Below are 22823 nucleotides of genomic sequence, written 5' to 3' on the forward strand. Positions count from 1 at the left end.
AATGGGCCAAAGGTTTAATTCTGACAATGATAGGCTTCCAGGATAAATGTAGACAAAGCCAGCCTTTCTTGTACTGCCAGTGTGCATGCAAATTGTTACAATCAATTGGGAGAACAGTCTTTAATGGCTAATACAAAGACTATGGTGTAGAGAAGACTGGTGGAGTAGTGGTTTATTCATTGCGCTGCTAACTGCAAGGTCATAAGTTTGACTCTCCCAGCCAAACCGTGGGAGAAAGAGGATGCTTTCTGCACCTATCATGATTTATGGTCATGGAAGACAGCCGGGGCAGCTCTACTTATTCCTCAAGGACACGATGAGTCAGAACTGATTCAATAGCAGTGAGTGTGTTTTGGGGGTATTATATTCACTGAAATCAAACACTTCCACTCAAAATAAATACATTTAACTCTCTATATTACACCACACATCACATGGGCAGAAAGAATGTATACAAGGATTTTTGTAATGTTGAGAATATGGAAACGACCAGATAATCAAAGGATCGAGGGAAAAGGACATTAATTTGTGAGCCCAGTAAAAATCAAATTCTCTCTTTAATTAGCTGTGTAAACTTAGTTAACCCAGTTGTTGTCCAGCCATCCTGACCTCCTGGTGATGCTGGGTGTGTCATAGCAAAAATCGCTTTTTTTCTCAGAGGTGAACTGAAACCACATAACTTCTGGCTAGCAACTTAACACATTTAAGGCCAAATGCATAATTAAAGGGATTGTGAAGGAAGTTAACAGGAATCCCAGTGAGAACGCTCAAAGTAATGTTTTCATCATGTTACAACGTTTGTGACGGTCTGCTAATGAATGTTCCAAAGGGCATAGCACTCTGTTGTTGTCTCTATCTGAAGGCATTCAGTTCAAGCCCCTTTGGTCAGTAAACCTAGCTCCTTGGATTAAGTGCCCCAGAGACACCCTGTCCTGCAAGGCAGCCTCTGGCTCTGTGAGTTGGGAGGCCCATCACTCTTTCCCATGCTCTAGCTCCCGATGGTGCTGGTGTTCCTCTGGTGCCACAGCTGTCTTCTGGAGCCAGAAGGCTCACTGCACAGGGATCTCAGGTCAGAGGACATGCTCCACTCCTGGCTCGTTTTGGTAATTAAATCTCTCCTCCATCTTCTCAGAAAGCTCTTTTTATACCCAGCAGGATGGCAATCACAATATATTCCATTATCAATTATACATAGGTAAACCCTATGAGAGTATCTTACCCCCAACCTCTTCCCATACAGGACAAGGTCATTTGGTAGGAGTTAGAGACTTTCACCAGAAGAGTCCTGCACTGTTAGCTAATTAATCTACACAGAGACTCCATAATTGACACCGGAGTTCAATTCCTAACCAATGTACTTCATGTGACAGCACCATGATTCTATCAGTAGAAACATGGTGTTGCTGTAATATTGAACAACTTTTAGCCAAGCTTCCTAAGACAGCTAGGAAGAAAGGCTTGATGACTTACTTCTGACATTTGACAATGAAAACCATCCAAATAGTATGAACCATAACCAATCATGGACAGGGACAGCAGGAGAGGGGAGCATTTCATTCTGTTATGCACAGGACTGTCAAGAATCAGGGCATCTTGCTTTTAATCACTCTGTGCCTCAGAGCTCACCTGTGCAAATAAGTATAATAGTAGTGAAGTTTTCAAGGATTTCATTTTGCTTGGATCCACAATCAATGCTCCTCGGAGCAGCAGTGAAGAAATCAAAGTATTGCATTGGGCAAATCTGTTGCACAAGATCTCTAAAGTATTGAAGAGCAAGGTTGTCACATTGAAGATCAAGGTTCTCCTGGTTCAAATCATGCTGGAAACCAAGTCTCCTGGTTTCAGGTCATATGCCTGTGAAAACTAGACAATTAATACTGAAGGAGAATTGATACATTTAAGTTATGTTGTTGGGGAAGAATATTGAAAGTAACAGACTGCCAGAAGACCAAACAAATATATCTTGGAAGAAGCCCAGACAGAATATTTCTTAGCAGTAAGGTTCGCAAGACTTTGCCTCATGTGCTTTGGACGTGTTATCAGGAGGGCCCAATCTAGAAGCAAAAAGACCTCATGACTGTGAATTTGGAGTGTCAGTGGAAAAGAGTAAGACCCACAGGATATAGATTAATAATGGCTGCAACAATGGGTTAAAATATAACAATTGTGAAGCTCATGCAGGACCAGGTAATGCTTCATTCTGTCATACAAAGGATTCCTTTGATTCACAATCAATGCGATAGCCTCCAAGAAGCAGAACCACAGGACCTTTCTCAAATGGGAGTTAGAAGATTAAATGACTTAATGCATGTAAAGCAATTAGCATAGTGTGTGACTCATACCCTTATGTAAATGTCAATACTATTTGTTAACTATTATACTCCTACAAATTGGCACTATATCGTTTAATATTGAAAGGTCAAAATAAGCATAAGTTGGCTTAATCTCTCTGCCAATGTTGTATTTCATTAGCAAAGGTTCTTATTTGAATTTGACAAAGTCTTTATGCTTCCAAAAACAAAATCAACCTCCCTGCTATCTACTCACTTCTGACTCATATAAATCCCATGCATTTGGATGACAGGGAATGGGTGTATGGAACATTCCACTGGGCCTTTCTGCAAGTTATAACAATGTTATAAGTTACAAAGAGAGAGAAGGAAGCCAATATGGAAAGTGTAAATGTCTAAGGAAATAACTTTAAAGTGGTATTTAAAAATTAAAGTGACCAGAATTATAAAATACCTACATTATAATGTAGAATTCAGCTCAGTGTAAAGTTCTCATGTGGGCTCCAGAAGCCACTTGAGGAATGGAAGTAATCTGAAGAAGGCTGGCCAAAGGGCCCTACAGAACAATAACTCCGTGACAGAAATTGCCACTGGATGCAAAATATATAAACCTAGCTCTATACTCTATGAGGAAAAGAACAGCCAAAAATATATTTTAGGTCCATTAAGGTCCTTGAAGTGAAAGATATCTTTTTTTTTGTACAGGATTTTGGAGCTCACTGGTTGAAAACGACAATTGGAGTATACACATTTTTGTTGTTTTCTTAGGAGTATATTTTGTTAAGCAATTCTGTGAGGGTTGGCAAAATGTCCAAATGTATGTGTGTGTCTACAGGGATGGGGGACAGGGGTGAGGAGCCGAGAAGAGGATAGGAGCCCCCCGAGGAGACAGTATTTGTAGCTTGAGAAAAAATAGAGCATGTGTGTAGTACTTGCCTATATTTAGTTCATCTTCTAATCAATTGGATATTTTTCCACCTGATCACCTTATGCATTAGTCATATTAAAAAATAGCCTGTGTTATTTTCAATATCATTTTCCTAATACTCTCTTTCTTAGATGCATGAACTCAATTTTGCAATCACTCTGAAAGTTAGGCAGTTTATCCCCATTTTTCAAGATTTTATATTATGTTTTCCGCCCATCTATGTTCCCTTGAAGCTAATTGCTTAATTAGTGCCTGCTAAAACATACTGAAGAAATGTTGGAAATTTATGAAGGAACATGTATATCCCACTTCCACAATGGAGGAAAATATGGTGTAAGGAAGTTGAAAACAGGATCTGACCATGGTCATGCTGAAGTAAACATTTGGACCAAGTTCTTTCATGTTGGCAAGGCCTTGGGCCAAGTGAATTTCATTTAGACAAAAATAGAGTTTATATCAACGATGAAATTCCCTTTATAGTTTTCAAGATTAAAACAGTAGTGCAATGAAGAACAAATCCATTTTAGCACTGATACTTGGAGATACATAAATCTAATCTTTATTCTTGAATACGTTTGAAGGCACAGAATGATGCCAGTGAGTGGTGTTTGAATAAAGCCTATCACTTAGCAAACACTAGAGTCCACCCTTCCTTTTGCTCTGGTCTCAATTTCTGGCAGATATGGAGACTGTTTCCAGAAATGGAATTGGTGGCTGGTGAAATAGTTATTCGCTTTAAGCTACTACTTCTCTCCTGTATCCTCAAATTAAACAGAGAATGAATGAAAATATTTCCAGCAACATTCCATCTACCTACTGCTGTTGAGTTGATCCCCATTCATAGCAAGCCAGCAATATAGTGTAGACGGCCTCATTTGGGTTCTCCAAGGCTGTTACCTGTCAGGAAGCCTTCTGCTTCTTCTTTCTCCCTGGGAGATGCTAGTTGTTTCCAATTTCTGACCTTGTGGTTAACAGTTTTAACGGGAGCACCATAACAGAGAATCTGCTTCCATTGGAAGCTTATGCTTATTTCTTCTCAAATTCCCTTCCTCTAGGATCCATGTCTTCTCTCTCCTGTTGAATAATAATACTAAAATTAAAATAATAAATGAAATATGTGCCAATGACTCCATTATTGAGAGCTTGCTGAGTACGTGCTTCATACAAAATATTACATTTCATTTGCAAAAGAACATTGAGCCAGAAATGATTTTAACCCTATTTCACAAAATCCCTGGTGGTTGAATGGTTAAGTGTTTGGAGGTTCAAGATACAAAGAAGCCCCCTGGGAGAAAGAGCTGGCAAACCATTCCCATAATGATCCAACCCCCCAAACCAAACTCACTGCTAGCAAGCCAATTTTGACTCACAGTGAGCCTAGAAAATCTCATGTGGCAGTTCTGCTCTGTTCTATAGTATGCTTATCATTTGAAAATCAACTCAACTGGCACCTGACCCCCCAAAAAAAACAAATGGAATGAATGAGCAGACAGGCTCATCCAAGGTGTTACTAATCCAAGATCCTTTTCTATGGTTTCCAAATTCAAACTCCAGGTCTATTGAGGATTCCTACCCCATGCTACATCCTTACTGGCTTCTTGAGAGAAAGCCCTATGTCTGTTAGTCCTTGTGGTTCTATCTTTACTGAAAGCCCATCTGTAGGCAACTGGACATCCCCTTACAGAAGGGTCGCAGGGAGGAGACAAGCCAGTCAGGGTGCAGTACAGCAACGATGAAGCATACAACTTTCCTCTAGTTCTCTAATGCTTCCTCCCCATCCCCCGCCCCCCCATCCTCTACCCCACTATCATGATCCCAATTCTACCTTACAAATCCAACTACAGCAGAGGATGTGCACTGGTAAAGATAAGTGCTGGAAACACTGGGAATCCAGGACAGATAAACCCCTCAGGACCAATAATGAGTACAGCGATACCAGGAGGGTGCAGGGAAGGTGGGGTAGAAAGGGGAAGCCAATCACAAGAATCTATATATACCCCCCTTCCTGGGTGACAGACAACAGAAAAGTGGGTGAAGGAAGATGTTGGACAGTGTAATATATGACAAAATATTAATAATTTATAAATTATCAACAGTTTGTGATGGAGTGGAGGCGGGGAGGGAGGGGAAAAATGAGGAGCTGATACCAAGGGTTCAAGTAGAAAGCAAATGTTTTGAGAATGATGATGGAAACAAATGTAAAAAGGCGCTTGACACAATGGATGTTTGTATGGATTGTGATAAGAGTTGTAAGAGCTCCCAATAAAATGATTTTAAAAAGAAGAAAAAAATTTTTAAACCACCTGAGGAAAAATGTTTGACCTGTAATAGGACAAGATGGTACAAGTTTCTTCCCTCCACTTCTTACCCAGTTCAATGCAGGAAAGGTCATTTTGTAGAAGTTAGAAACCCTGGCTAGAAGAGCCACATTAAATAATTCATTGCCCCTGCAGTCTCCACAAACGAGCTTCTTGCTTGAAAACACTCAGCATTATTCTTCTTCTGTAGACTAGGAAACCCACTATGCCTGTTACTCTAGCTTCTTGGTTTAGCTGTCTGTGCTCTGGTGCCTCACCTCCACTGCTTCTCTGATTTTACAGATTTTTGACCTCAAGATCCAAAGGACACCTGAATGAATGTGATCAATGTATATTTTGAGCTCAGGGGTAGAAATCACCATTTGAATTTCTCACAGAACATGCTGGTTAGAGAAAATGTTCGACAAAAGGGCAAAATGGCTGGCAGAAAGCCCCACTCTGTCTTGATACTCTCAAGAGGCCTAATCCCATATTTTTGTATAAATAGAACAATTTAGATAAGGATTTAGATTAGCTAAATAAGGATTGAACTTGACTGTGTTATAAATTGAGTTTATTATCTGATTCTACTTTCTTTATACTGATTTCTTCTGTTTATTATTATTGATATAATGATTGATAGAAATGACTTAGGGAAGTATGACAATAGAGAGCTTGTAAGGCCACTTGCCTCGAATTATTAATTTTATCTCTAGATGGGTTTAGGCTATGCCACCAAAGAAAGCTCTGAAAAGATAAAACCCACTCCTGGTACCATACTGTGTTAGTCTGGGTAGACTAGAGAAACAAATCCATGGACACACATATGTATATAAGAAAGAGATTTATATACAAGAGCAATTGAACATTGAGAAAACATCCCAGCCCAGTCCAGATCAAGTCCATAAGTCCTATATTAGCTCATATGTCAAATACCAATCCATAAATTCCTACTCAGACTCACAAAACACATGCAATGATGCCAAATGTAAAAGATCACAGACAAGTGGTAGACAGTCTTTGGATCTAGTGGCACTGAAATAATCTCAGCTCTGGCAGCGGTCTCTGTATGGCTTCCCTGGGCTGCATCAGGGTGGGTCCATGTGTCTTGTCAGTTGCTATGTCTCCCCGGGTGTGAACAGAAAGTCTCCCACCTCCAAGGAGGAAATACTGGATTTCCCAGAATTCTCAGGAGAAGGCCAGACCCACACAGAGGCCTCATTGGCTGTGATCTGATTGACAAGCGAGACTCCACCCCTACACTCTTAATCCTCAAATTGACATACGATTATATACCACAATCCCAACCATAGAATTATTGTCTTACTACTTCATAACTATAATTTTGTTATGGTTATAAATCAGACAACCCCTGTGAAAGGGTCGTTCAACCCCCAAAGGGGTCACAACCCACATGTTGAGAAGAGCTGCTCTAATCCCATAAATATCTCCACCCACTGTCACTTACACATAGCCATCAAGAAAAATCCTTTGATGAGATTTACAAAGATCTTGCCTGGAAGAATTATAATCAAAATGTTCCTGCACTGTAGACGTTCTGTCCTTTTTGGTTAACTATGTGTAGCAGAAAATAATTACTTCCAGGATGAACATTACATAAAACTGAGAAAGACTATCTCACATATGAATGTTCTTTGGCTAATAGTAATAATAGCATCTATAACTTTCAGTTCCATAACCCGTTTGTGATAGCTGGGTACTTTAGAAAAACAAATCCGCAGGAACTCATGCATAAAAGAGAGTTTTATGTAAAGGTTAAGTGCACATAAAGAAAACATCCCAACCCGGTGCTGCCCAAGCCCACAAGTCCAACATTAACCCATATGTCCAACACCCATCCACAAAGTCCTCCTCTTTCTCACAAAACACAAGCAATGACACCGACTGCAGGAGGAAAGAAGTCAGTGAACGTGTAAGCATCTCAGTGCTGCCAGGGGCTCCACACAGCTGCTCCAGCACCCAGGGCTGCAGCAGGGTAGGTCCATGTGGCTTCTCCTTGTGGATGTCATGCAGGAAGTGTGCCTTGCCAGCTGAAGCAGGGAACAGGCTAAGGCAGCTACACCCTGGACTGACCATCAGAAAGCAAGAGACCTGAAAACTAGAAAGATGAGGTTCACTGAGCCATTTACCCCTCTGACTTTCAATTAACCCCACATGTGTTTATCAGCCAGGTTGGCACAATAAACTAACTCAATGTTCTAGTTTCCAAAAATGTTATGCATGTTAAAAACAATATTGGAATTTCTAAAAGTAGGCCATGACTTTTACTTTACTTATTAGTATTAAATAGAGTCTAATATATTTATATAGATATACATATCTGTCTATCTATATATTAAATCATTTTATTGGGGGCTCATACAACTCTTATCACAATCCATGCATACATCCATTGTGTCAAGCACATTTGTACATTTGTTGCCATCATCATTCTCAAAAAATTTGCTTTCTACTTGAGCCCTTGGTATCAGCTCCTCATTTGTTCCTCTCCCTCCCCACCACACCCTTCCTCATAATCCCTTGATAATTTATAAACTATTATTTTTTTCATCTCTCACACTGTCCAACATCTCCCTTCCCCCACTTTTCTGCTGTCCATCTCCAAGGGATGAGGTTATATACAGATCCTTGTAATCGGTTTCTCCTTTCCACCCCACCTCCCTCCACTCTCCCGGTATCACTACTCTCACCACTGGTCCTAAAGGGATCATCTGTCCTGATTCCCTGTGTTTCCAGTTCCTGTCTGTACCAGTGTACATCCTCTGGTCTAGTCAGATTTGTAAGGTAGAATTGGGATTATAATAGTTGGGGCGTGGGGGTAGGAAGCATTTAAGAACTAGAGGAAAGTTTTATGTTTCATCGTTGCTATCCTGTACCCTGACTGGCTCATCTCCTCCCCATGATCCTTCTGTAAGGGGATGTTTAGTTGCCTACAGATGGGCTTCAGGTCCCCAATCTACACTCCCCCTCATCCACAATGATATGATTTTTTGTTCTTTGATGACTGAAATCTGATCCCTTGGACACCTCGTGATCACACAGGCTGGTGTACTTCTTCCATATGGATCTTTTAGCTTCTGAACTAGATGGCCACTTGTTTACCTAAGACTTTAAATCCCCAGATGGTATGTGTTTTTATAGCTGGCACCATCAGCTTTCTTCGCCACATTTGCTTATGTACATATTTGTCTTCAGCGATCTTGTCGGGAAAGTGAGGATTAGGGAATGCCAATTTAATTGAACAAAGTGCTTTTGCATTGAGGGAGTAGTTGAGTGGGGGCCCAATGTCCATCTGCTACCTTAATACTAAACCTATAAATATATGCACATTGATCTATTTTCCCATTGTCATATATAAATATATTTACGTATGTACATGCCTGTAAGTATATCTCTATAAATACCCTTTGGCTCCTAGTACTTTCCTCTCTTTCCTTTTACTTTCCTCTTGTCCCACTATCATTCTCAGTCTTCATTTGGGTTTCAGTAATTCACCCAAGTTACATTGCCCTTGATTTATCCCTACCAGACTGCTTACACCCTCCTTGCCACTGATTTTGGATCACTTGTTGTTTCCTTGGGTTTGTTATCACCACTTCCTTTCCCCCAGCTCCCCCTCTCCGATGTTCCCCGAAACCGTCAGTTCCATTGTTTTCTCCTCTGGGTGGTTTATCCAGCCTATCTTATCTAGATAGTCCTGCAGAAATAATAATATGCACAAAAACAAGACAGAGCAAAACAAATCAACAAACGAAAAAACAACAACAAAACAACTACCAAACAAAGAGAAAAGTCTGTTAATTGTTCAAGGTCTGTTTGTTGACCTTTAGTGTTTTCTAATTGAGTCTGATGGGGTGCCACCCCAAGGCCCCAAAGTCTATTTTTGATATTCCCTCGGGACTTCCTTGCTCTGCTCCCTTTGCTGCTCTGTTGCTGCACGACCTTAGTGTTTTCCTCCGTATGGTGGGGTCAAGACACAATATATTTTAAAACCTTTAAAATTATTTGTCTTACATAGAAACAACAACAAAGAAATATTGTATGTTTTAAGCTTCCAGACACTCAAATTGATATTAAGAGCTGTGGAATAAATTCACTTTATTTCAGCTATAATAAGTCCATCAACATAACACAAATGTTAGCATTATATCATCATTAAACATAATTATGTCATTGTTAATAAATATTAATAAAGCAGGCTAAGGTAGAATTGATGAGTGTCAGATGGAAAACCAAATTGTTTATTCTAAGTTTCTGTTAAAATTAAAGAAATGTTTTCACTGGGCACATGGAATATAATGTTTTGTCCAATTTTTATGTTTGAAGGTAAAAACATCCTTTCAGTTCATACAAGAAAGTGAGGATAAAAATGGCTACTTTTGCCACAGCTGCTGTTGCTACTGACATCATAATGAACATTTCCTTGGAAGATTCACAGTTGACCAAATTTTCTGATTAAAAATATGAATTATCCTAAATTACTAATTTATTGAGCACTACTCTTTGCCATCTATGAAAGACTTACTCATATTGTACAGAGTCTTAAACATCTTTTCAATCTCATGACTCCTATATTCACAATACCAACACTTTATTTGATAGACTGAAATTTTCAGTTCTGAAAATTTATATGGAGAGTCATGCTTCAAAAAAAATGAATACCTAAATAGAAAAGGGAACAATGACAAAGAGAAAAATGCTTGGCACAAAATATCACCATTTAAGACTACAATTATAAGCTAAGACAATTTAGATAAGAGCTACTGAGTTGGGATAATATTCAATGAACATTTTGAAGAGCTACTACAAAGACATTTGTTGGGAGGTGAAAAGAAGGAAACAGATGGATGAAATAATTGTCTAACGTTTATGTTAATTCACCATAAAACCCTAATTATCTACACTGCTTAGGGAATCAGGTGTTTTGTTTAATTCTTTTGGTTAGCTGAGAGTTACTCTAAAGCCCAATAGTGTCTTAGCCATTGTTGAAAATGTTCCCAAAATGTTGAATAGTGCCTAGGGATCATAAATATGTCTTTCTCTGTGTTTTTGTAGTGATTCAAGGTCATTGTTCTAAGCATAGTTTCTGATTGTACAAAATTGTCCTTGATTGTTGGCTAAACCCAGAACACCTGGGAATTATTTTTTTAAAACTTAGCCGTACAATGTGAATTTCTGTTGCACTGCTTTCCTATACAGGTCAAAACAACAAAAAAAGTCCTGTGATGGTGTTTTGGGTGTGCTTCAAGGCTTCCCAGGAGGTCTTCTGAATTGTATAACATTCCTTTATTTACCATTAGAAATATATTAATTTGAAGGGAGAAATTACTCCTTTTAAAATATAATTATCTCTGGAAAAGGTGACGATTGATTTGTGTATACTGTGGTTTAAATTAATCCAATTAAACTGCTTTCTATCAAAGAGCTACCTGTATTCTGTAAACAGATGGAATGGGACTTTTAATTAGGAAAGGGATTTTAAAGCATATAGGACTTCCAGGGAAGCATGCAGCGCTTACATATTAATTAATGGAGGATGAAACTTACCCTCATTAGGAAGGTATTTTTATAGCTTTCATCTTTAAAAGTAGTCAATGTTAATTTATCACGCTATTTTGTGATTGCCCTTTTTAGTTGACATTATCCTTTAAAACACTGCATATTCTGTGAATACAAGCACTTCCTTCTACATAGTACTCATCCTTTGTGTGTGATTATTTAATTAACATCTGCGTTTCCTGCTACAAATTGCCATTATATTCATCATGTTTAGTGTTTAGTACATAGTAAATGTACCATAAATATTTGTCGAAAGAATAAATGAATTAATTAGGTGAAAATATTTGTGAATAAAAAATTAACAGAGGGCTTTTATCAATAAAATCAGTATAATTATTATATAAAAATACATTTTAATATTTATCGATGCAAAAACTAAGGTGCATAATGGTTACATGTGTTTGGAATACTGTGGACTTTAAATTTTTAAATAATTTACAGTTGAATGCTATTCATTTGTTTAGTGTTTTAGTCTATGTTCCAGACAATATGCTCTAAGCAGGCAAGGGCCATTTTTTATTTGTTCTATACCTCAAAATCTAGCTGACTGTCTGCTGTATGGTAATGATTTGACATTGATTACATTATTAAAAATTCTAATGGACCATTCGAACACTAGCCTCTGTGATCATGATACCAAAACAATTCAATGCTCCACAATTACCACTACCACCCGCTCCCAAAAGATTCATGTTATCCAAAATCATAAACAAAGACCAGGCTTACTGATAAGATAAGAGGCTGGTGGAATCCTCAAGTCCATAACCCTTAGTCACCTTTAGGATTGGAACTGAATATATTCCCATGGTTCAACTTTCAGCTGAACTGTAGATTTGTGCACAAGGAAAATCATACTACTACACTCCTTAGAGAAATCTACCATGAAGGAGCAAATGGACAGTACATGCCTGTGGTAGTCACCTAATCTGGTGTCAATTTAAGGATTAAGCATGTAGGGATGGAATCTAGGCTGACAGTCTGGAGATAGCCAATGAGACTTTTGTGTGGGCATGGCCTTCTCCTGAGAATTTTGGGAAATCTGGTACTTCCTCCTTGGAGGTGAAAGACACTTCTCTCTCTCTGCTACTCCCTGGGAGACATTGCAGAAGACAAGCCACATGGGCACAACCAGATCTCAGAAGCCAAACAAGCCACAGAGAGACCCCTGCCAGCACTGAGATGCTTACAACGCCACTGGACCCAAAGAATTTCTACCCACTGGCTGTGATTGTCCTGCATTTGGCTTCATTGCATGTGTTTTGTGAGTCTGAAGAGGACTGCATAGATTGGTATCAGACATATGGGCTAATATCACACTTATGGCCTTGGACTGAACTGGTTTGGGATGTTTTCTCAATGTTCAATAGCTCTTGTATATAAATCTCTTTCTTATACACATATGTGTGTCCATGGGATTGTTTCTCTAGTCTACCCAGACTAACACAATGGCTAAGGGAAAATTTCAGAAAGCAGAGAGAGGAATGAAGGGGAAATGTAAACACAGCATAGAAAGCAGATGAGTGATACTGTACTATGAATATTGCACTCAGAGATGTGAAACAACAGGCGTATGAATTATTGACTGGAAAATGGATCTGCTCAAATAGCTTCAACCAGTTACTATTAACAAGTTAAAAATATATCTCATTGGTAATATGCAAGCTCTTAGTGAAAAATGTAGACATGTTTCAGTATATGCCATATATTCATAATTGTCTACTTAATGGAACATCTACTCTGTCCACTGGCACTCAGTAGCTGCATAGTGACTTTTCTGTAGCCCATATCTCCTGTACCAATCTATAAATACCCCCTCAACTTACGCAACCCGTGCAATGACACCAAGTGCAGGAAGATCACAGGCCAATGGGTGGAAAGTCTTGTGGAGCCAGTGGTGGTGGAAGCATCTCAGTGTTGCTTTGGGTCTCCACATGGCTCCTCCAGCCCCAGGGCTCTGGTTCCATCAGCATAGTTCCATGTGTCTTGTCAGCAGGAACACCAAGCAAGGAGTATGTCTGGCCTCCAGTGAACTATTTATCTCCATAGCACCTCCAAATGAGGTCATCGAGCTGCAAACTAATTGACAGGCTAAACTCCACCCCTTCGTTTTTAATACTCTCAAATTGACTCCAGATTATGTAGTTACCATATGTATGTACCTCCCCACTCACCCCCCCCCCCGAAAAACCCGAAGCCAACTGCCATCAAATTTTTTCTGACTTATAATAAGTCCATAGGTTGTAAGCCTATATGGGAGCAAAAAGCTTCAGCTTTCTCCAAAAAAGAGTATTTCCTGTTACAGCATTTGTTGTAGCAGACTTTGTGGCAACATCATGTGCAGCTTCAACCCAACAAAGCAATCCTGATTACCAAGTATTTTATATACATTGATCTTGATCCTGAAAATCATAAATGGGAAATTCATATCCCCTAAGGAGCCCTGGTGACATAGCAGTCACGAGTTGGGCTGCTAACCACATGGTCAGCAATTTGAGCCCACTAGTAGCTGCATGGGAGAAAGATAGGGCTTTCTACTCCCTTCGAGTTCAGAGTTATGGTAGAAGAAACGCACGAGACTGGCCTCAAGGGTATCTGTGAGTCAGCATTGACTCTGTGGCAGTGAGTTTGGTTTGGGTTAAGTGAGATAAGCAAAGGAAAAACCAACTAACGGTGGGACAATATAGGATATAATATTGATGTGCATGATACTGGGATGGATTCATGAGGGAGAGAGATCAAGCACCCCCAAAAGGGGGAGCTGAGCTTTGTTGTTAGTTACCTTTGATTAGACACCAGTTTAGGGCAACCCTATGTACACCACAGGACAAACATAGTCAGCCACCATCTTTATAATTATGAATAGGCTGGTGTTCATTGTGGTAGCCACTGTGTATTTCTAACGTCTTCGGATCCAGGGTACTCATCTTCCAGCACTCTATTGACCAAAAGATCATGTGCTTTCCTCCACCCCCCAACTCTGTTGATGTGTGCCTGTGTCTATAACGTTGGTGTGCTATCTCCTCTTATGGCTACTTTGACCATTGGTATTCAATCTAGTACATTTCAAATGATCAGTAAGGCTTTCTTGAATAAGTTTCAGCTGCAGATGTACACTGCAGACCTTTCTTCCTAGTCCATCGCAGTCTGATAGTTCTACTAAATTGTATTTACCACGTGATAGCCTCCTAGTATTTGAAATTCCTAGTGCACAGCTTTCAAGATCATAGCAGCATGCAATCCACCACAGTAAGAAAAGCTAACAGAGGGTGAGAGTAAGGACTTGGCATGGCCACGTAAATCCCACATGGATCAGAGGGTTATGTGCCCAAGAAAAGTTTGATTTTGCTGCCTTGTCAGCACCCACAGTTTTCATTCACACAACACATAAAGCAGTGCTCAACAAAATATCAATGAGGTAAGGAAGGGGGTCATAATAGCCCTGCAGGCCTTAGAAGTAATGTTTTGTAGTTAAATATGACTTATTTATCTTAATCTGTCAGTTGCATGAATAAGAGGCAAGAATTATTGATTCACTATTATAAATCACAAATGCCAACCCCCACAGGTTCTCAAAAGATAGAGGGGAGGGGGGCAGGAAGGGAAAATGAATCCTTATATTCTTGGATATCAGTCAGGATCCCTGCGCAATAAGCCATCATTCCCACTTCCTTTAATATTCACTTAGTATATTTTATTGCAGCTCTTGTTACTCCGCTGATAGTATTTAACCCAATCTTTTCAGAAATTTTAAAAGAACCATTTAGCTGGATTTTATTACATGAGCAATCTTCACTGATTAACTTCCCCAGAAAGTACTTCCCTCCAACCCCTCAACTGTGTTAGTGTGTAACTGTGTCTATAACCTTGGTGTGCTATCTCCTCTTATGGCTACTTTGACCTTTGGGATCCAATCTAAATGCTAATGATTGAGCCATGTGTATAGGACCATTGAGTAAAGGTTCTATTGTATATACCCATTCACCAACATACCTGGACTGCAATCCAAGGAAATTAGAATTCCTAACTACTGATTGTTGGATTGTCCCTTTTTTGTTGCAGTGTTTCATTCTCATCTATCTTGTGTTGATAGATCAAACACTGATTCAAAGGCCATCAAATGTCGCACAAATACTAACCCCCTACAATGCCTATGACGGTTTTTAGGCCGAAGGGGTTTTTTAACATGCCTTGGTATGGTGCAATAAAGACAACAGACTTGTAGCCTTCTAGTCTATACAGGCTCATACAGACCATAAAGGATGGAGCAGAATTGAGACTATAAATATTTCATGGATCAAACAAAATCTTTCATGAATCAAACAGTCTCATCTTCCTCCAACACAATTGATAGTTTTTAACCAGTGACCTTGCAGAGAGTAACCCAATAAGTAGTCCACAGCACCACCAAAGCTCTGACCAAGGTATTGTAGGAAGATAAAACTTGACAAGGATAAAGAACTTATGGAGGAAATAAATAGATTTTAGCAAGTTACACTTATCCACAAAAATGTCAGAAGAGCATCAATCAAGTTTTCTAATGAGTAAATGTACATTTGATAGGCAGGAAAGCAGAAAAATAAAAATGAAGTTAAAAACAGAGAATTAATTGAGTTATGAAATCATTAAACATAGGGATAAATTTAAACCCACACTTAATAACTATAGTAATAATGTGTAGTTTGATAAATTAAGAATATGTAATTAAAGTATTAAAAAACAATTTAAATAAAAATAATGCATTTTCAAAGCAATAAGACAAAATAGACTAGGGGAGATGCGTGCAGTTGTATTTCTAAAGACTTTTTCTTTTTCAGAGGATAGTTGTAAGGTTGATTAATTTTAGAATTTAAGTATTTGGATTAAGTATTAAGAACAATAATATGAAGAATACAAGTAAACTGTAACTTCTAAGGCAGTAGAGAGAAAAATAAAATGTTTGTCATCACAGTAAAAAAGAAGCAAAGATAAATAAGAAAAAAAGTTAAATTCTCTGATATAGTACAAAATAAGTTAGAAATAATTCCCCCCAAACTGACAGCAATCAAAATAAGTCCTGATAGACTACATTGCTTGGATAGCATTGAAAATAATTCAACAATATGTTATTTAAGGTGCTCTGGTAGAGTGGTGAATTACTCCTTGGGTTGCTCATTACGAGGTCAGTAGTTAGAATTGCCAGCCCCATCACCTGAGCAGGGGGAAGCTTTCTGAGACTTTAAAGTTGAACAATCTCAGAAACCAAAGGGTCAAATCTACTCTACCCCATAGGGTCACTATGGATTCCAATGGACTCAATGGTTGTGAGTAGGGAACAGGTTTTATTGGATGATTTAGACAGAGAACAAAGTAGGAAAGAAGAATAGACAGTCTACCTTTGAGGGGTTAGCGACTTCAAGCTTAGTAAACCAAATACAACATTATCTGATAAATCCTGGAATATGAGCCCCTCTGGTTGGAAGAGACTTGATTGGGACAGGGGAAGAGCTGCCTTCTCAAAATAGAGAAAACCTTAAGGACATGCATGGAGCAAAGTTCTCAGGATCTTGATTTTTCACAGGGCACAATTGAAAATGAAAAACAACCCAAAAACAACGATACAGACCTCTATTGATAATCAGAACGTGGGATGCAAAAGGCATGAATCTCAAAAATTGGAGGTCATAAAAATATTTGAAATGTAAAGAATAATAGGCTAGGTAGGCATTGTTGTAGTTGTTAGAGGCCATTGATGCTAAGCAAAACAGAACAAAACATTTCTGGTCCTGTGCCATCCTCACAATTGTTCCTAGGCTTGAGCCCATTGTTGAAGCCACTGTGTCAATCCATCTCATTGAGGGGCTTCCTTTCTTTCACTGCTCCTCTACTTTACCAAGAGTGATGTCCTTCACCAAGGACTGATCTCACCATCCTGGCCTCTAAGGAGCACTCTGGCCATACTTCTTAAAGTACAGATTTGTTTGTCCTTTGGGCAATCCACAGTATTTTCAAAACTGTTTGCCAACACAATTCAAATGCATTGATTCTTCTTCTTTTTTCCCCCATAAAATCATTCTTTCTTTTTTCTTTTCTCATTATTTTATTGGGGGCTCTTACAGATACGACACAATCCATTAATCAATCACATCAAGTGAACTTGTACATATGTTGCCATCAACATTTTCAAAATATTATCTTTCAAATTAAGCCCGCTGATATCAGCTCCTCTCCTCTTCAATTGTCCTTATTTAATTCCACATTTCCCATACATGTAAGGCAATTGAAAATACCATGGCTTGAATCAAACACACCTTAATCCTTTAACATCCTTGCTTCTCAATAGTCTAAAGAGGTCTTGTGCAGTAGATGTACCGTGGTGCTGAGAATTGATTGTGGATCCAAGCAAGACAAAATCCTTGACGACTTCAAACTTGTCTTCATTTATCATGATTTGCCTTTTTAAAAAAACTATTGTTCTAATTGTGAGGATTTGGGTCCTATTTGCATGAGCTGTAATCCATACTGAAGGCTGAAATTCTTGGTCTTCATCAGTAAATGCTCCTCACTTTCAGCAAGCATATCTCAGGTTGTCATCACTCTTATCTCAGTCCTGATGCTGCAGCCTTCTTCACATCATACAGCCTCCTTGATGACGTACTGTGCACAGAGACTAAGTATGGTGAGAGCATGCAACTATGCATACCTTGCCTGATTGTAAACCATGCAGTATGCCCTTCTTCTGTTTGCACAACTGCCTCTTGATCAATGCACAATTTCCATACGAGCACAATAAAGTGCTCTGTAATTCCTATTCTTCTCAAGGTTATCCATAATGTGTTATGATTCATGACATTGAATGCCTTTGCTTAGTCAATGTAATGCAAGTAAAAATCTTTCAGGAATTCTGTGTCAAGAGCCATCTGAAAACAGCAATTATATCCCTTGTTCCACATCCTCTTTTGAATCTGGCCTGAACCTCCAGCAGCACTCCCTGTCAAAGTACTGCTGCAGCCATTGTTAGATGATGTTGAGCAGAATTGTCTGTCAGTTTCTCATACTGGGGTGGCTTGTGTGTTGGTGTGAAGATGCAAGCTATGTCATTGGTATTTCAAGTGCCATCAGGGTCACTCAAAGTGAACAGTTTTTAGCAGAGTTTCCAGACTAAGAAAAGACTAGGAATCATGGCCCACTCCGAAGGAAGTAGCAGTTGAAAAGGTAATGCATAGCTTAGGCATTAGTAAGATGAAATGGGCTGGTAGTTGTCATTTTAAATCAGACAATGATAAGGTTTACTATACTGAGAATAACAAATTCAAGAGCGATGGTACAACAGTCTTCATCAAAAGAACATTTCAAGATATATCTAAAAGTGCAATGCTATCTGTGATAGGATAATATCTATAGATCTATAAGAAAAACAGTTAATACAATAATTGTTCATATTTAGACATTATCCACTGAAGCTAATGATAAAGAAATTGAAGTATTCTACCAACTTCTTCAGAGTGAAATTGATCATAGATGCCATTATCAACATGCCCTGATGTATATTGGAAATTGAAGTGCAAAGTTGGAAATGAGGAAGCAGCTAGAGTTAGAAAATAAATCCTTGGTTTTAGAAACAATCTGAAGAACCCATAATAGAATTTTGCATGGCACACAACTTCTTCATTGGAAATAACTTTTTTTTCAAAAACATAGGTGACTATGTACATAGACCTTGCCATATGAATATGCAGGGTTATCAATATCTGTAGGAAGATATGATGGAGAAGCCCAAAATTATCATAGAAATAAATCAAGGCCAAGGGTAGACTATCAAATAGACCATCAATTAATCCTATGCAAATTGAGATCAAATCTGAATAAAAATAAAACAAGTCTACAGGAGCCCAAATACTACCTGAGTACATCCCATATGAATTTAGAGAACATATCAAGATCACTGAACACTAATTACAGAATATGTAAAGAGCTTATGACATAAATAGCATCATAAATGAATAAAGCAAGCACTTTAAAATGAAAAAAAAAAACAAGACCAAATTGGATGACAGATGAGATGCTGAAATTTTGTCTTGAACAGAGAATATTAACTAAATCAGATTAAAGATGATGAATTAATAGAGCTGAACAGAAAAAATCCAATGGGTAATTCAAAAGGGAACATATTATAGAGATAAGTGCAAAGACCTGGAGGTAAAAACCAAAAAGAAGGAACATATTCAACATACCTTGCAATAAAACAATGAAGAAAATATCCAAACCTCCAGTTATAATGTAGAATGATTTTATGGGCAAAATATTGAAAGAAGCAGAAAACATCAAAAGGCATTGGAAGGAATGCGTAGACACTCTACCAAAAATAACTGGTCAACAACCAACCATTTCATTTGCTCAAGAACCAAGGAAGAATTCCAAGCTGCACTGAAGGCATTAGTGAAAAACAAAGTTCTAGGGGAAGTTTCAGTGAGCTAATAATGTACTGGAAATACTCAAATGACTGTGCCCAATAAATTGGGCACCTGGAAATTGATTGAAATAGATCCATTTTTATTCTTAATCCAAAGAAAGGTTATCCAATAGAATGTGGAAATTATAAAACAATATAGTGTACAAGTCAAATATTTGTAATGACAATTCAAAAAATAGTAACAGTAATACATTGACAGCAAGCTGCCAGAAATTCAGGCCAGATTTAGAAGAGAACATATGATATCATTGCTGACATTAGATGAATCTTGGTTGAAAGCTGAGAAAACCAGAAAGATGTTTGCCTGTGTTGCATTGACTATGCATTATGTGCAAATGCATCCAACTGTGTGGATCATTGCGAAGAGAATTCTTTAACATTGCATTGTTTTCATCCAATACCTGTACATGGACCAATAGAGAGTCTTTAAAACAGACGAAGAGTATGCTTTATGGATTAAACTCAATAAATGTATGAAACAGGGTTGTACCCAATCATTATACTTATTCAATCTGTGCTGTTGTTGCTGCGGTTACATGTCATTGAGTTGCTTCTGATTCCTATACAACAGAATAAAACACTTGTGTTCTGAGCCATCTTCACAATGGTTGCTGTGTTTTAAACAATTATTGCAGCCACTATGTCAATCTGTCTTTCCTAGTATCTTCCTGTGATTTCACTGGCTTCAAGTATGATGTTTTTTATGGTCTCCCATAGCTTTTGAAGTCTGCTGTCACTAGTGTTCAATGAGTCATCTGTTCTTGACATTGTGTCTAAATCCAGGTGGAATAAACTTAAAGTTCTATTTTGGCACCTATGGAATTGTTTCATTTTTGTCCATTTCAACCTGAACTTGCACATGATCCAGTCTCTTCCACAGTCAGCCCTTGGCCTTGTTTCTACATTCTATTCATCAATAATTGTCAAGCATCTTTTATTGCACATCTGATTAATTTCAGGCCAAAGTGGTCAGTAGAATTCTTCAATATTTTCATCTCTAGCGTTAGTGGTTGATATATAAATTTGAATAATAGGTGTATTAACTCGACTTGAAATATTACTTTTGAAGATTAATCCAAGGACATTATTGTTTTATTTTTATTGCCAGCATAGTAAATCATATAACAATTCTAGTTTACTTCAGCTTCTGTATACCTAGAATATAGATGTTTATGCATTTCATTTTGGACAAGTCCGAATTTTCCTATGTTCATAGTTCACACATTGCACATTCTGATTACTAATAGATATTTACAGCTGTTTCTTCTCATTTTGATTCATGACCCATTAGCAAATGAGAGTCTTAAAAATTGTACTACATACATGCCATTCTGGAGGGTATTACTATGAGAACACAGTTCTTCTTCAGTCGTATTTTGAGTATCTTCCACCATGAAGGGCTAATCTTCCAGCACTATATCTGAAAATGTTATTTTGCTATGTAAGGTTTTCACTTCCAAATCCTTCAGGAGTTGATAGCTTATTCCTTCTTCATAGTTAGTTTTTAGTCTAGAACAGCGGTTCTCAAACTGTGAAGTCGCGGCCCCTTTGGGGAGTCGAACGGCTCCTTCATAGGGGTTGCCAGATTCATAACTGTAGCAAAATGACAGTGATGAAGTAAAAATGAAGATTATTTTATGGTTGGGAGGGTTCACCACAGCATGAGGAACTGTATGAAAGGGTTGCGGCATGAGGAAGGTTGAGAACTACTGATCTAGAAGCTCTGCTAAAACCTCTCACCATGGGTGACTCTGCTGATATTTGAAATACCAGTAATATATATTCCAGCATCACAGCTATAACAAAATATCAAATAAAATAATCTGGCTGTCCAGTGCTCTGTGTATGTCTACAACATTAAATAAGTTAAGGACAACTGGCCCAGCTCTAATCACAATTAGTAGAATGTAATTTAATATAAAATTATGTCAAAGGAAGCAATCATCTAATGTACCTGAATACTTTGCATTACACATGAAAAATAAACTCTTCTTTGATTTCTGTTACTTTCAGCAGAACCCAACCCCAATAGATTGGTAGACATTGTCTTATTTCTGATAGCTAAGAGATAGAAGCAGCCTGCTTGTTCAATGAAATCAATAGTTCATGGATGCAAACTATGGAAGAGGTCCAAACAATGTATGCGCCAGGTGGGCATACATTAACATGGCTAGATTTATAATATATAGTCATGAATTAAAATATGTAATTATATCTATAGGAGTTTCATTCGTGTAAACTTTTACATATATATATATATATATGTAAAGGCCTTTCCATTTCTTCATTCATTACATCCTTCCAATTATCCTACTAAAATAAACAGCAGAGACTGATCAACACTGGCCAAGACTCATAGCTTTTTAATGGGAGAACCATGAGTTAAACTGAAGCATTGTGACTCCAGACCTTTAGCCATATTGCTATATGCAGTACACATTTTCTCAAGAGTACATGCATACCCAAAGATATGTATTACAAGCATTATGAATAGGGTGAACCAATCAGAAAAAAATACAAAATACAGGATAGGAAAACTTCCATAGATCAATAATAAAAGTGTGCTATGCACCTAGGAAACAAACAAAACAGAATAAGGGGGACTGGGTACCAGCCCTGGCTCAGCTTAGCATATTTTAGAAGCCAGGAGTTGGTCTTATCAGTTGTTTGGCTGTTGACAGGTTGGAGAGTTAAATAACATTTCTATGATGATTACAGTGGTCATTCCTCTTCTTCATGCATGTGTCTGATGGGTAACAACATCCAGGATATTGCCTGAAACCTTCTTTCTACTATGCTCATAATATTGTCAGTGTTTAATTCACAGGCAATAAGAGACTTAGAGGGGCAATCTCAATGCTCCAGGCACTATGACTCTTCTTCCAATGTTATTTTTATGTCTTTTAAGTTCTCTGTTCAAAAAGTGTAACTGAAAAGAAGCATAAAGTCTATAGAGATCCAAAATATTTTCAGAGAAGTTTTGTATAACCATAAAGCAGGGTTTCCGTTTTGGGGGATAGCACGTGTTCAGCTCAATATGAATCTCATTTCCTCATCTCTGTCTTGCACAGGATGCATCCTTGGATCAATCCTGACATAGGCTTTCAGGCTAACACATAGGCTACACTAAAAGAAATGCAGCTGTGGGTTGAAGAGCATGTTGATGACTTTTGCTCCGTGGATTACTTCATTCTTACCTATTGAGTTGGTAGAGGCCTCCTAAAAAGCAGACACTAAGTTGCAATCAGCCATACAATAGGATTATAAAGGGACAATGC

The sequence above is a fragment of the Tenrec ecaudatus genome, chromosome X (genome assembly GCF_050624435.1).
Source record: "Tenrec ecaudatus isolate mTenEca1 chromosome X, mTenEca1.hap1, whole genome shotgun sequence".
Taxonomy (NCBI): domain Eukaryota; kingdom Metazoa; phylum Chordata; class Mammalia; order Afrosoricida; family Tenrecidae; genus Tenrec; species Tenrec ecaudatus.